Consider the following 9,917-nt stretch of genomic DNA (forward strand, 5'->3'; position numbering starts at 1 on the left):
TGAATCTTGTGGTATTTCTATCAAATTCAACGATCTGGTACGTGTTTGACTTGGAGTCCGCATCTTGTAGGAAGTTGGTCTCATATTTAGAGTACACATGACCAACACTCACCATTACAGTTATTTGCCTGCCTCTTTTTGTGAAGTAGGTGTTGCCCCTAGTGTACGTGGCCAACACTATAGAAGAAATTGGCAAATTCCTTGTCTTCTTTAGGACAGAATTTATTGCTTCAGCCAGATTTGTTGTTACGTGACCCTACCTTCTTCCTTGGTTATATGCAAGACACCACTACTCCCTTAAAATTTGGTCTACCCAAGCTTTTGCTTCTGGGTTGTCTTCTCTAATGATGTTCTAGTAGTAGTTGCAGCATGACTCGGTCAGTGTGTATGCTAAAAACAAAATTTTAAAAACATTTCTTTTACTAATAATGGTGTTGAATACAACTTGTATACAAATCTAGGCAAATAAGTTTGCATGACTTGAAGTAGGGACGAAAATCGGTTGTAAGACTATTCCTAGTTTCCATACACATCTTCAATTTCTTGTTGTTTCGCCAATCACGCCTTTCTGTAGGTTGTGTTATACCCCATAGAGGTCTGGATGGATGAAATTATTATTGTAGTTGGTATGGATGGGTCTGACTTCACCATTTGTCTTACATGTTGGGAAATTATTCTTGAGCCCAGGTGCATGTGGTCTTGCATTATGAGTTGTGTGGCACATGTGTGCACACCTTCAACCTTTCTGATTTCCTACACTTGATCCCATGTACGTAACATTGTCTGACATTTCCAAGGACACATCTGCTATACACATTGCGCCTTCAACCTTGTTGTGTTTGAGTGTGTGGTTTTGTAGTTGCAATGGTTTACCTATTTAAAGCATCTAGAAGTTGTTCCTTTGTTTGGAACCTCATTCATTGGGTCAGTGTACCTACATCGTGCTCAAAGTTGTCATGCAATATTTTGTGGTGGTCATATGTGTTTGGAAATTCCTGGTGTGGGGTTTGGTTGTATTCTTCATATGATTCAAAGTGTTGTGGTGGGTTGTAAGGGACAAGTGTATGATGGTGTTGTTGTTGTAAGGGGTGGACATCTAAGTTTTGGTCATGGTCATCAGGTTGATCAAAAAGTATTTCGTCCTTATCTTCACTAAATGGGTCTAAGTACGCTATAGGTAGACCTACATTTTCAACTTGTATAGTGGTTAGAGGAGACAACATTTGGGTGTTGTGTTGTGCGGGTGATTGAAAAATGTTGGAGGTGGATAGACCAATTTATAGTTCGGTAGATAGGTAGTGTTAAGGTCAAATGGTTCTTGTGAGGCTTGGGTGTTTGGTTGTGGATCATGTGCATGAAAATGTTTTAAAGAATTTGGTTGTGAAGGTATGGTACCTGAGTTGTAGGTGGTGCATAGTTCAATAGATGTAACAGTTGGAGTGACTTGTATCATGTCGAAAGCCCCATCTAAGTCGTCGTCATCTTGAATTTGAGTGGTTGTGTACGACATGTTGGCCACACACTTTAGTAGGAAACTTGAAGTGTATCAGTGGAACTCCATCCCTTCCATCTCTGTTTGCCTTGTCAATTATTACGTGAATAAGTTTGGACAGCCCAAAACCTCTATGGATATGAATCATGATTGTCTTTACATATGTAAAGGAGACACCAGTTTGAGGGTCACTAGCAATTTCTCCATCGTCGTACACGTAAACAAACATTGATCCTTCCATTTGAGCTTGTAGTTGAACAAGACCTTCGAATTGAGTTTTCAGTGTAAGGAGAAATTGCAAGATTGAACTTGTGAGTTTAGAATGTGATGTTGAAGGTGGTCTTTTATACTGCAAATTAAAGTTATCATGTTTGTGACACGACTTCTTATGTACCCATGTGAGTTGCACAACCTCTAATGTGTCCATGTGACTTGCATGACTTATTATGTATCCATGTGACTTGACTACATTTTAGGTGATCATGCTAGTAGCAGTACATGTTAGGTTTTCATGTCAGATGAATAAAATCTTATGTATTTATGTATCTAGAAATGAACATTACCATTTAACCACCCTCCATTAAACAAATTAAAATGCATTCAAATTATGTGACATGTGATATGTCAAATTCAAATTAAAGGCACCACTGCCCATGAGTAGCATGCTTTAATCATTGTCATTACGTCTAGCAGCTTTAATTATGTGGCATGTGATACGTCAAGTTTAAATTAGAGGCACCACTGCCCATGAGTAGCAGACTTTAATCATTGTCATTACATCTAACAACTTTAATTATGTGGCATGTGATATGTCAGGTTCAAATTAAAGCCACCACTACCTATGAATAGCAAACTTTAGTCATTGTCATCATGTGACACCAACTTCAATAGTTTCATGCAAAATAAAGTCGTGGAGTTAGACGATCACAATTGATATACACACTACACGATAAATGTCAATCAGGGTTTGTTTAAGTTTACCACGTCAACGAAGGCGCTTATAAATTATTTTGTTTTAATTCACAACCATAGTTGGTTATTAGCAAAACAAGAAAGGTGATCCATCACAAAAATAACATTCATAATAGTTTCCTACTTGCTGTTAACTATAAATGTTGTATAAATTGTGCTTTTTATTTGTTGACTACTATGAATTTACAAATGTTGAAGGAAGAAATTGAAAGCTATCATTATTGCAGTCAGGGAAGACGAGTAAAAGATGTATGGTTTCACAAGCTTGTGTTAGGACGATGAGACCAGTATGATACAATTCAGCTTGTAACGGATGACGATGTTTGCGACATGGTTGCCTTCTTCCTTCCACTCCCACATGATCTTCCAATGAAGCTTTCAGTAACCCTACATCCTTCTAAAGGTGACAATTTGGATGCAACAAACTTAGTTGCAACCAAAAATGTCAATGACTAAACCTTAGTTCTTTATGTGTTTAGGAAGTTTAAATAAATTGTTTACTTTTATTTATGATTATTACTTAATTTCCATCTTGTGTTAAATTTAACTTGTTTTAAGTACTAAGTACCTGTTTTGTGGGCACTTTATCTGCACCTGAATATTTTTTTTAGTCTCCAAAACTTATGCTATTGGCTTTATTGCATGAAATATTATAAAATTAAGTTTATATATGATTTGTATGAAATTACTAAGACAACAAATAAAATCCAAAAAGTCATGATCTTGACTTCATTTTTCAGCATTTTTTACTACTAAGTACCTATTTTGTAAGTAATTTATCTGCACCTAAATAATTGTTTTAGTCTCCGAAACTTATGTCATTGGCTTTATTGCATGAAACACTGTAGAATTGAGTTTACATAAGATTTTTATCAAATCAATAAGACAACAAATAAAATCCAAAAAGTCTTAATCTTGACTTCATTTTTCCAGCTTTTTTACTACTAAGTACCTGTTTTGTGGGCATTTTATCTGAACCTGAATATTTCTTTTTTTTTTCTTTTTGCATTCAAAACTTATGCCATTGGCTTTATTGCATGAAATACTATAGAATTCAGTTTATATATGATTTCTATGAAATCATTAAGACAACAAATAATATCTAAAAAGTCCAAATCTTGACTTCATTTTCAGCGTTTTTTTACTATTAAGTACCTGTTTTGTGGGCAAAAACTCCATTGCAACTCCTCCCCACTTATTTGCATATTGTTCCCCACATGTTTGTTGTTGCTGCTATATTATGTTTTCTTTTTTGTTTAAGACTGACTCCAATGAAGTATTTTGTTGTTGATAAGGACTCAATGTAATCTTTCGTCCATATTCTCTACATAAAACATCTTGTCTATAAGTTACAAAAGTGTCCACAATTTGCATAAAAAACCCAACACAACTTCCCACTTATTTCCACATGGCTCCAAACATATGAGTCAATGGTGGTTCCAAATATTTTTCCGTTAAGACTAATACCAATTGACTTTATTTTTGTTCATAAATACCCCAATTACATTTTTTATTCATATTGGGTACAAAGAACATTGCAAACTATGAATAATATGTACAAAAACCCTAACCTAACTCCCCACTTATTTGGACATTGGTTCCCAAATTTGTACGAGTGTTGTTGTGTTTTTTCTTGTGAAGACTGTTTCCAATAAACTATTTTGCTGCATCATTTAGTCACCATCATACAAGCTTTAGTCACCATCATTATGAAATGATCTTTGCACATGAATGACTGCCCAAATTGGAGGTTGGAAGATTGACATTAATCACCCCTAACATGACAATACACCAACCTCTATCTAAGGGATGACATTTGTTTCAATAATCCAATGGCTAACATTCCCTTGCTTAAGTCTTGAATCATCTATAAAGATTAAAAGTTATTGTTTTAAATTGTTGGTATTGACACAAACCTAGATAGAGATAAACAAAAATGTTGCTATGGAGACAACAATAGCAAATGGGTACATACATTGCTTCTCAGGTATGTGAACTTCATTTATTATTAACACACCTATGTTCTTATATAATCACATATGTTACTTGGTTGTTTAGGACGCAAAATAGAGCATTGTATCGTCTTACTATCACTTCATGCTTGAACCATATCCAAATATTGTGCCTGTACTACAGGATGTAGGGTTTGGCAATGTGACTAAATTGAGACATCTAAAGGTTGACCATGGTTTAGTGACTACCTTGGCAGAAAGGTGGAGGCCTAAAACACACACATTTCATTTTTCGATTGGAGAATGCACCATAACCTTGCAAGATGTGTCCCTCAATTTAGGGCTTTATGTCAATGGACCCCCTATCATTGGTCCAACTATGTTGGATTAGGACGAGGTGTCTGATACCTTGTTAGGTATAACACTAGTTAAGGGGGAATCCATTGTTGGTTCTATGATCAAACTAAAATGGTTATGGGAAAATTTGTTGCCTATAGATGAAAATTCCAATATTGAGGTCATTCATGTACATGTCAAAGCTTATATATTAGGACTTATTGGCGGCGTATTAATGCCTGATAAGACTGAGAATAAAGCATGTTCCTGCAGAGAACAAACAAGATAAGTTAGGCACAAGTGTCACCTTACCCGTGTAGTCTGCTATCTTCTCAGTTGGCCTCTTCCCGGTTGGTACATGTTGGTTTGGACCCAGGAGGGGTTACCTGCAGAAGGGACTCCGAAGCTCAAGTGAGTCAAAACTCTTAAAAGGTCAAATCAGTGATTAATGAATGCGTACCTTTAATTACTGGGTTCCACGTGTATTTATAGAGTATTAATCATGTTTGGTTATGCCATGGGCCGGGCCCTGGCTTGGGCTTTAGTTCGGACTGTAAGTGGGCTTGGGCCCTAGCCCAGGCCCTTAGGACCTATTGAACACTGGGGGGCTTTAATTTTACTAAGTATATTGGAGTAGTTGGCCTAGGCCGACTACTTTCCTTGACGGTTTATGCTATCGGTTTAATCTGGTAAGGCTTAGGCCAACACGGCCTAGGCTGACTACTTGACTGCCTTGGCATATATGTATCATTTACTTATTTGGTCGAGTTTGGCTAGGTGTGGTACACCAGTCCCCCAGCCTTGGCCGATATGAGTTATCGGTCAAGGGTGATTATGTGTTGGTGTGCTAACGGGATCGGCTGGGTGTGGTACACCAGTCCCCCAGCCTTTAAGTGTGATGAACAGTGTTAAGGCTAAAAAGTGATAATAATTTGATGGTAGGTGAAGGGGTGTCAAGGGTTAAATCAGGGAGTTTTGTCGCCGTCGTTTTTAAGAGTCATGTCTCTCGTAATGATGGTGTCGATTGGTATGAGTTGTTGTTTTGGCGGGAAGGGGTTTTTGCCGTTTAGGATTCTGGCCTATAAATATGGATTTCAAAACAAGCAAGGGTTTACTTGGTTCATTTGCGAGAATTTCGTATTCAAAGATCTTGTATGCGTTTTCTTGTCCGACTAGTTCCCAATTCCAGCCGACATCTTTCCGAAAACACGAGAAAGGTATGTCTAATAGCGATAGCGTGTCGTTGTCTACATCTAGTAGTGAGAGTATGGAGTCGGGGACGAGTAGAGGTAGGCAAGTTGATGAAGAGAGTACCAGTTCTGGAGGTATGGTAAGCGGGATCCCCATGGAAACGGTGAGGGAGGTCCGAGAAGATCCCCTAGAGGAGTTGGCCGAGAGTGACTGGCCGGCCAAAGGCGGTTATGGGTAGGTGGCTGCCGATGTCCGTAATCAATCATCTTTATTCCGGTGATCTCGCTTATTGAACTCTTGGTTGAATTGTACGCTTGTCATCACAAAGGGTGTTAGCGGGGATATCGTTTCCCTGGTGAGGGTTAGCGCTATTGACCGTGTGTGTCACGGGCAGGAGGGGGCCACGAAGAAGTTCTTCTACATGTACATGTGTCACTTTTCTGAGCTACATGTGCGGCTGCCATTAGATGATTTCACTATGGGTGTGTTGCGCACGCTGAATGTGGCACCTACGCAATTGCACCCGAACAGTTGGGCTTACTTGCAAGCCTTCCGCATCTTGTGCCAATCTCTATACTTGGAGCCTTCACCTTACGCTTTCCTGTACTTCTATGACACTAGACCCCGCCAGCCGATTACTTGGCTGTCTCTGATAAGTCGTCCTAGTATCAGCAGACTGGACGCATTTTCCCAGTCTTTTCAAGCACTTTAAGGACGGATACTTCAAAGTTGTGGTGAAGGAAGAAGGCAAGCCCTATTTCTTGAACGCAGGTGGGAGTACAAAATTCCCATTTAGCTGGATGGGTACCCCTTCTCGGTACAAGAATATGGGGACCGACGAGTTGTCGGCGAGGGATAAGGAGGTGATGGAGACCTTGATGAAGTTTGTTGATAAGTTGCCCACTAAGGGCTTAGTTAGAGTTTATAATTCGGTGCATCCGATTATAGATATTGAAGGTATTTGTTTGTTACTTAAACTGTGTTAATGATTCTAAGTTGTTTTAAACGGGGTTTAATATGTTATTGTAGGGCACATGGCGCAATCAGGGAAGAAGAATTTGACACTCTTCCAATCGTTGAGGAAGGAGATGGCCGCTAAGGCTAAGGCAGCTGGGAAGACTGACGTTCCCAACCTGCAAGAGTCTGTGGTGGAAGTACATGTACATGGCGGAACGAAGAGGAAAGCCAAGTTGCCACCTCGCGCCGGCAAGGGGAAGGATGTGAAGAAAGTGAGGGCGGCCTTACTCGGGGCGGGGTCGGCCAGTGGGGCAGGGTCAGCTAGTGGGGAGAAGGGACCGGAGTCTGGCTTAATTGAGTTGCCGGAAATATCTGTGAGGAAGGATATCGCGATCAACCTCCCAGAGACCATTATAAACTATATTGATGGTATGGAGGCGAATCATATCGTGAGGACAATGGTGGAGTTTGGGAGCAAAGCTTTGATATTAAGCCGCCGCATCGGGTCTTTATATCGGCGGGAGGTGAAGGAGGGAGGTCGGGAAAAGGTAGAAGAGTTGCAGGGGAAAGTCAACAAGTTTGAGGAAGAGAGGGCTGCGTGGAAGAAGGAGAGGGAGGGTTGGGAGGAAGAGAAAAAGAGACTGGCAACGTGGAGGGTTCGCTGTTTGGATTCAGAGGGAAAATTGAACAAGAGCATAGGGGAGTTGGAGGAAAACTATGATGTACTGAAAGACAAGTATGAAGGTGTTGTAGGTGAGCTTGACGACCTGAAGAATTGTATTATACAAAAGCACATCAACGACTTTGAGAAGGGACTACGTTAAGCGACCTTTTTCCATCAGGAGGTTGACATCACGGACTCAAAGTTTGATGTGAACAAGGACGTTATTGACGGAAAGCTTGTCAAGGAAGACGAAAGCAGTGCGGATGAGGAGGCGGAGGAGAAGGCGATTGAAGAGGAGAAGGGAGCGGGCGATGCCGAGGAGGTGGCCCCTGATGCAGCAGAATAGGATTTCAGTTTTTATTGATTTAAAAAATATTATTTGAGCCTATGTCTGTAATAGTTGGTACATTATGTTACATTGGTACATTCTTGCACTTATGTTGAATGCGATTAATGTTCTGTATGTTATTGTGTATGATGGATTTTGATGATTTGTGGTGTATGTATGGCGCGTTCGATTGTATGTTATGGGTGTTCGACCCAGGCCGCTTACTTGTGTTAAGGGTGGTGAATTTGAATGAATTAAAAACGAGTTAAGGGTGTTCGACCCAGGCCGCTTACTTGTGGTAAGGGTGGGGAACTTGAACGAATTAAACACAAGTTAAAGGTGTTCGACCCAGGCTGCTTACTTGTCGTAAGGGTGGGGAACTTGAACGAATTAAACACAAGTTAAGGGTGTTCGACCCAGGCCGCTTACTTATGGTAGGGGTGGGGAACTTGAACGAATTAAACACAAGTTAAGGGTGTTCGACCCAGGCCGCTTACTTGTGGTAAGGGTGGGGAACTTGAACGAATTAAACACAAGTTAAGGGTGTTCGACCCAAGCCGCTTACTTGTGGTAAGGGTGGGGAACTTGAAAAAATTAAACACGAGTCAAGGGTGTTCCACCCATGCCGCTTACTTGTGGTAAGGGTGGGGAACTTGAACGAATTAAACACAAGTTAAGGGTGTTCGACCCAGACCGCTTACTTGTGGTAAGGGTGGGGAATTTGAACGAATTAAACACAAGTTAAGGGTGTTCGACCAGGCCGCTTACTTGTGGTAAGGGTGGGGAACTTGAACGAATTAAACACAAGTTAAGGGTGTTCAACCCAGGCCATTTACTTGTGGTAAGGGTGGGGAACTTGAACGAATTAAACACAAGTTAAGGGTGTTCGACCCAGGCCGCTTACTTGTGGTAAGGGTGGGGAACTTGAACGAATTAAACACAAGTTAAGGGTGTTCGACCCAGGCCGCTTACTTGTGGTAAGGGTGGGGAACTTGAACGAATATGAGAGTAAAAACATAGGAAAATTGTATAGTTGAGAACCCTTCGTTTTATTTATTGAATATGGGGTGCCTCGTTAAAACCTCCCTGGCCAAAACCCTTCTTAGGGAAAAAATACCAGGTGAGGAAAAAGAGTACACCCAAGGTTACAAGTATTCGGCTTAATGCAGTATACATTTCAACACACTTACAACTAAAAGCGAATTAGTAATGGATAGGAAAGGATCTACTTAGGAGATGGGATTGAACACCTTGTGGTTCCCCAAGACACCTAAGTAGGCCAAAATACAAGTTCAAAGAGTTAAAATTGGTACACAGAATTTAGGCAAAGAGGAGCAACCCAAGAGCACCAAAATTTTAGAGAACTTTGAGTAGAAAATAAGGCACAAAGGATGCTCCAAATTGACTAAAAGAAGTGACCAAATTGTAGAAAAACTAGTAAACTAAAAGATGCAACAATTACAAGCCACAATGGCCAACAAAAATGCTTGAAATTGGTGTTGGAAGCTACTCCCGAGGCCAACTTGAACACCATAATTTTGCACATCAAAGTGATGCACTCCCAAGAGCACTTTGGTGCCAAATGAAGCCTTAGTTGATGGCTTTGAAGTATACACCAATTGGAGGAATATTTAGACCCCTTGTGGATGCAAAATGCAACACCAAACAACAATAAAACCTGGCCAAAATAATGAACAAAAACAACAAACAAACTATGCCAAAGGCATTGGTTAGCTCTCACTCAAGCAAGAAATTGATGGCTCAAAACTTTCCAAAATATGGTGAAGGTGAGAGGAAGAATTCAAGCACACTCTCTAGAGTTTTACTTCTCAACCACCACCTAAAATGCTACCTTAGACTAGCAACCAATTTGGAAAACAAAATCACTTAATTCACAATCAAGAGCATTGAAGCCAACATTACTTGCCAATTGAAATGTATAACACAAGAAAAGCTAATTAAGAAAGCTAAACCACATTGAATATGATTTGACAAGACTGAATTGAATAGCCAAAAACAAGGACA

The sequence above is a fragment of the Vigna unguiculata genome, chromosome 10 (genome assembly GCF_037176805.1).
Source record: "Vigna unguiculata cultivar grain cowpea cultivar isolate G323 ecotype 2 chromosome 10, ASM3717680v1, whole genome shotgun sequence".
Taxonomy (NCBI): domain Eukaryota; kingdom Viridiplantae; phylum Streptophyta; class Magnoliopsida; order Fabales; family Fabaceae; genus Vigna; species Vigna unguiculata.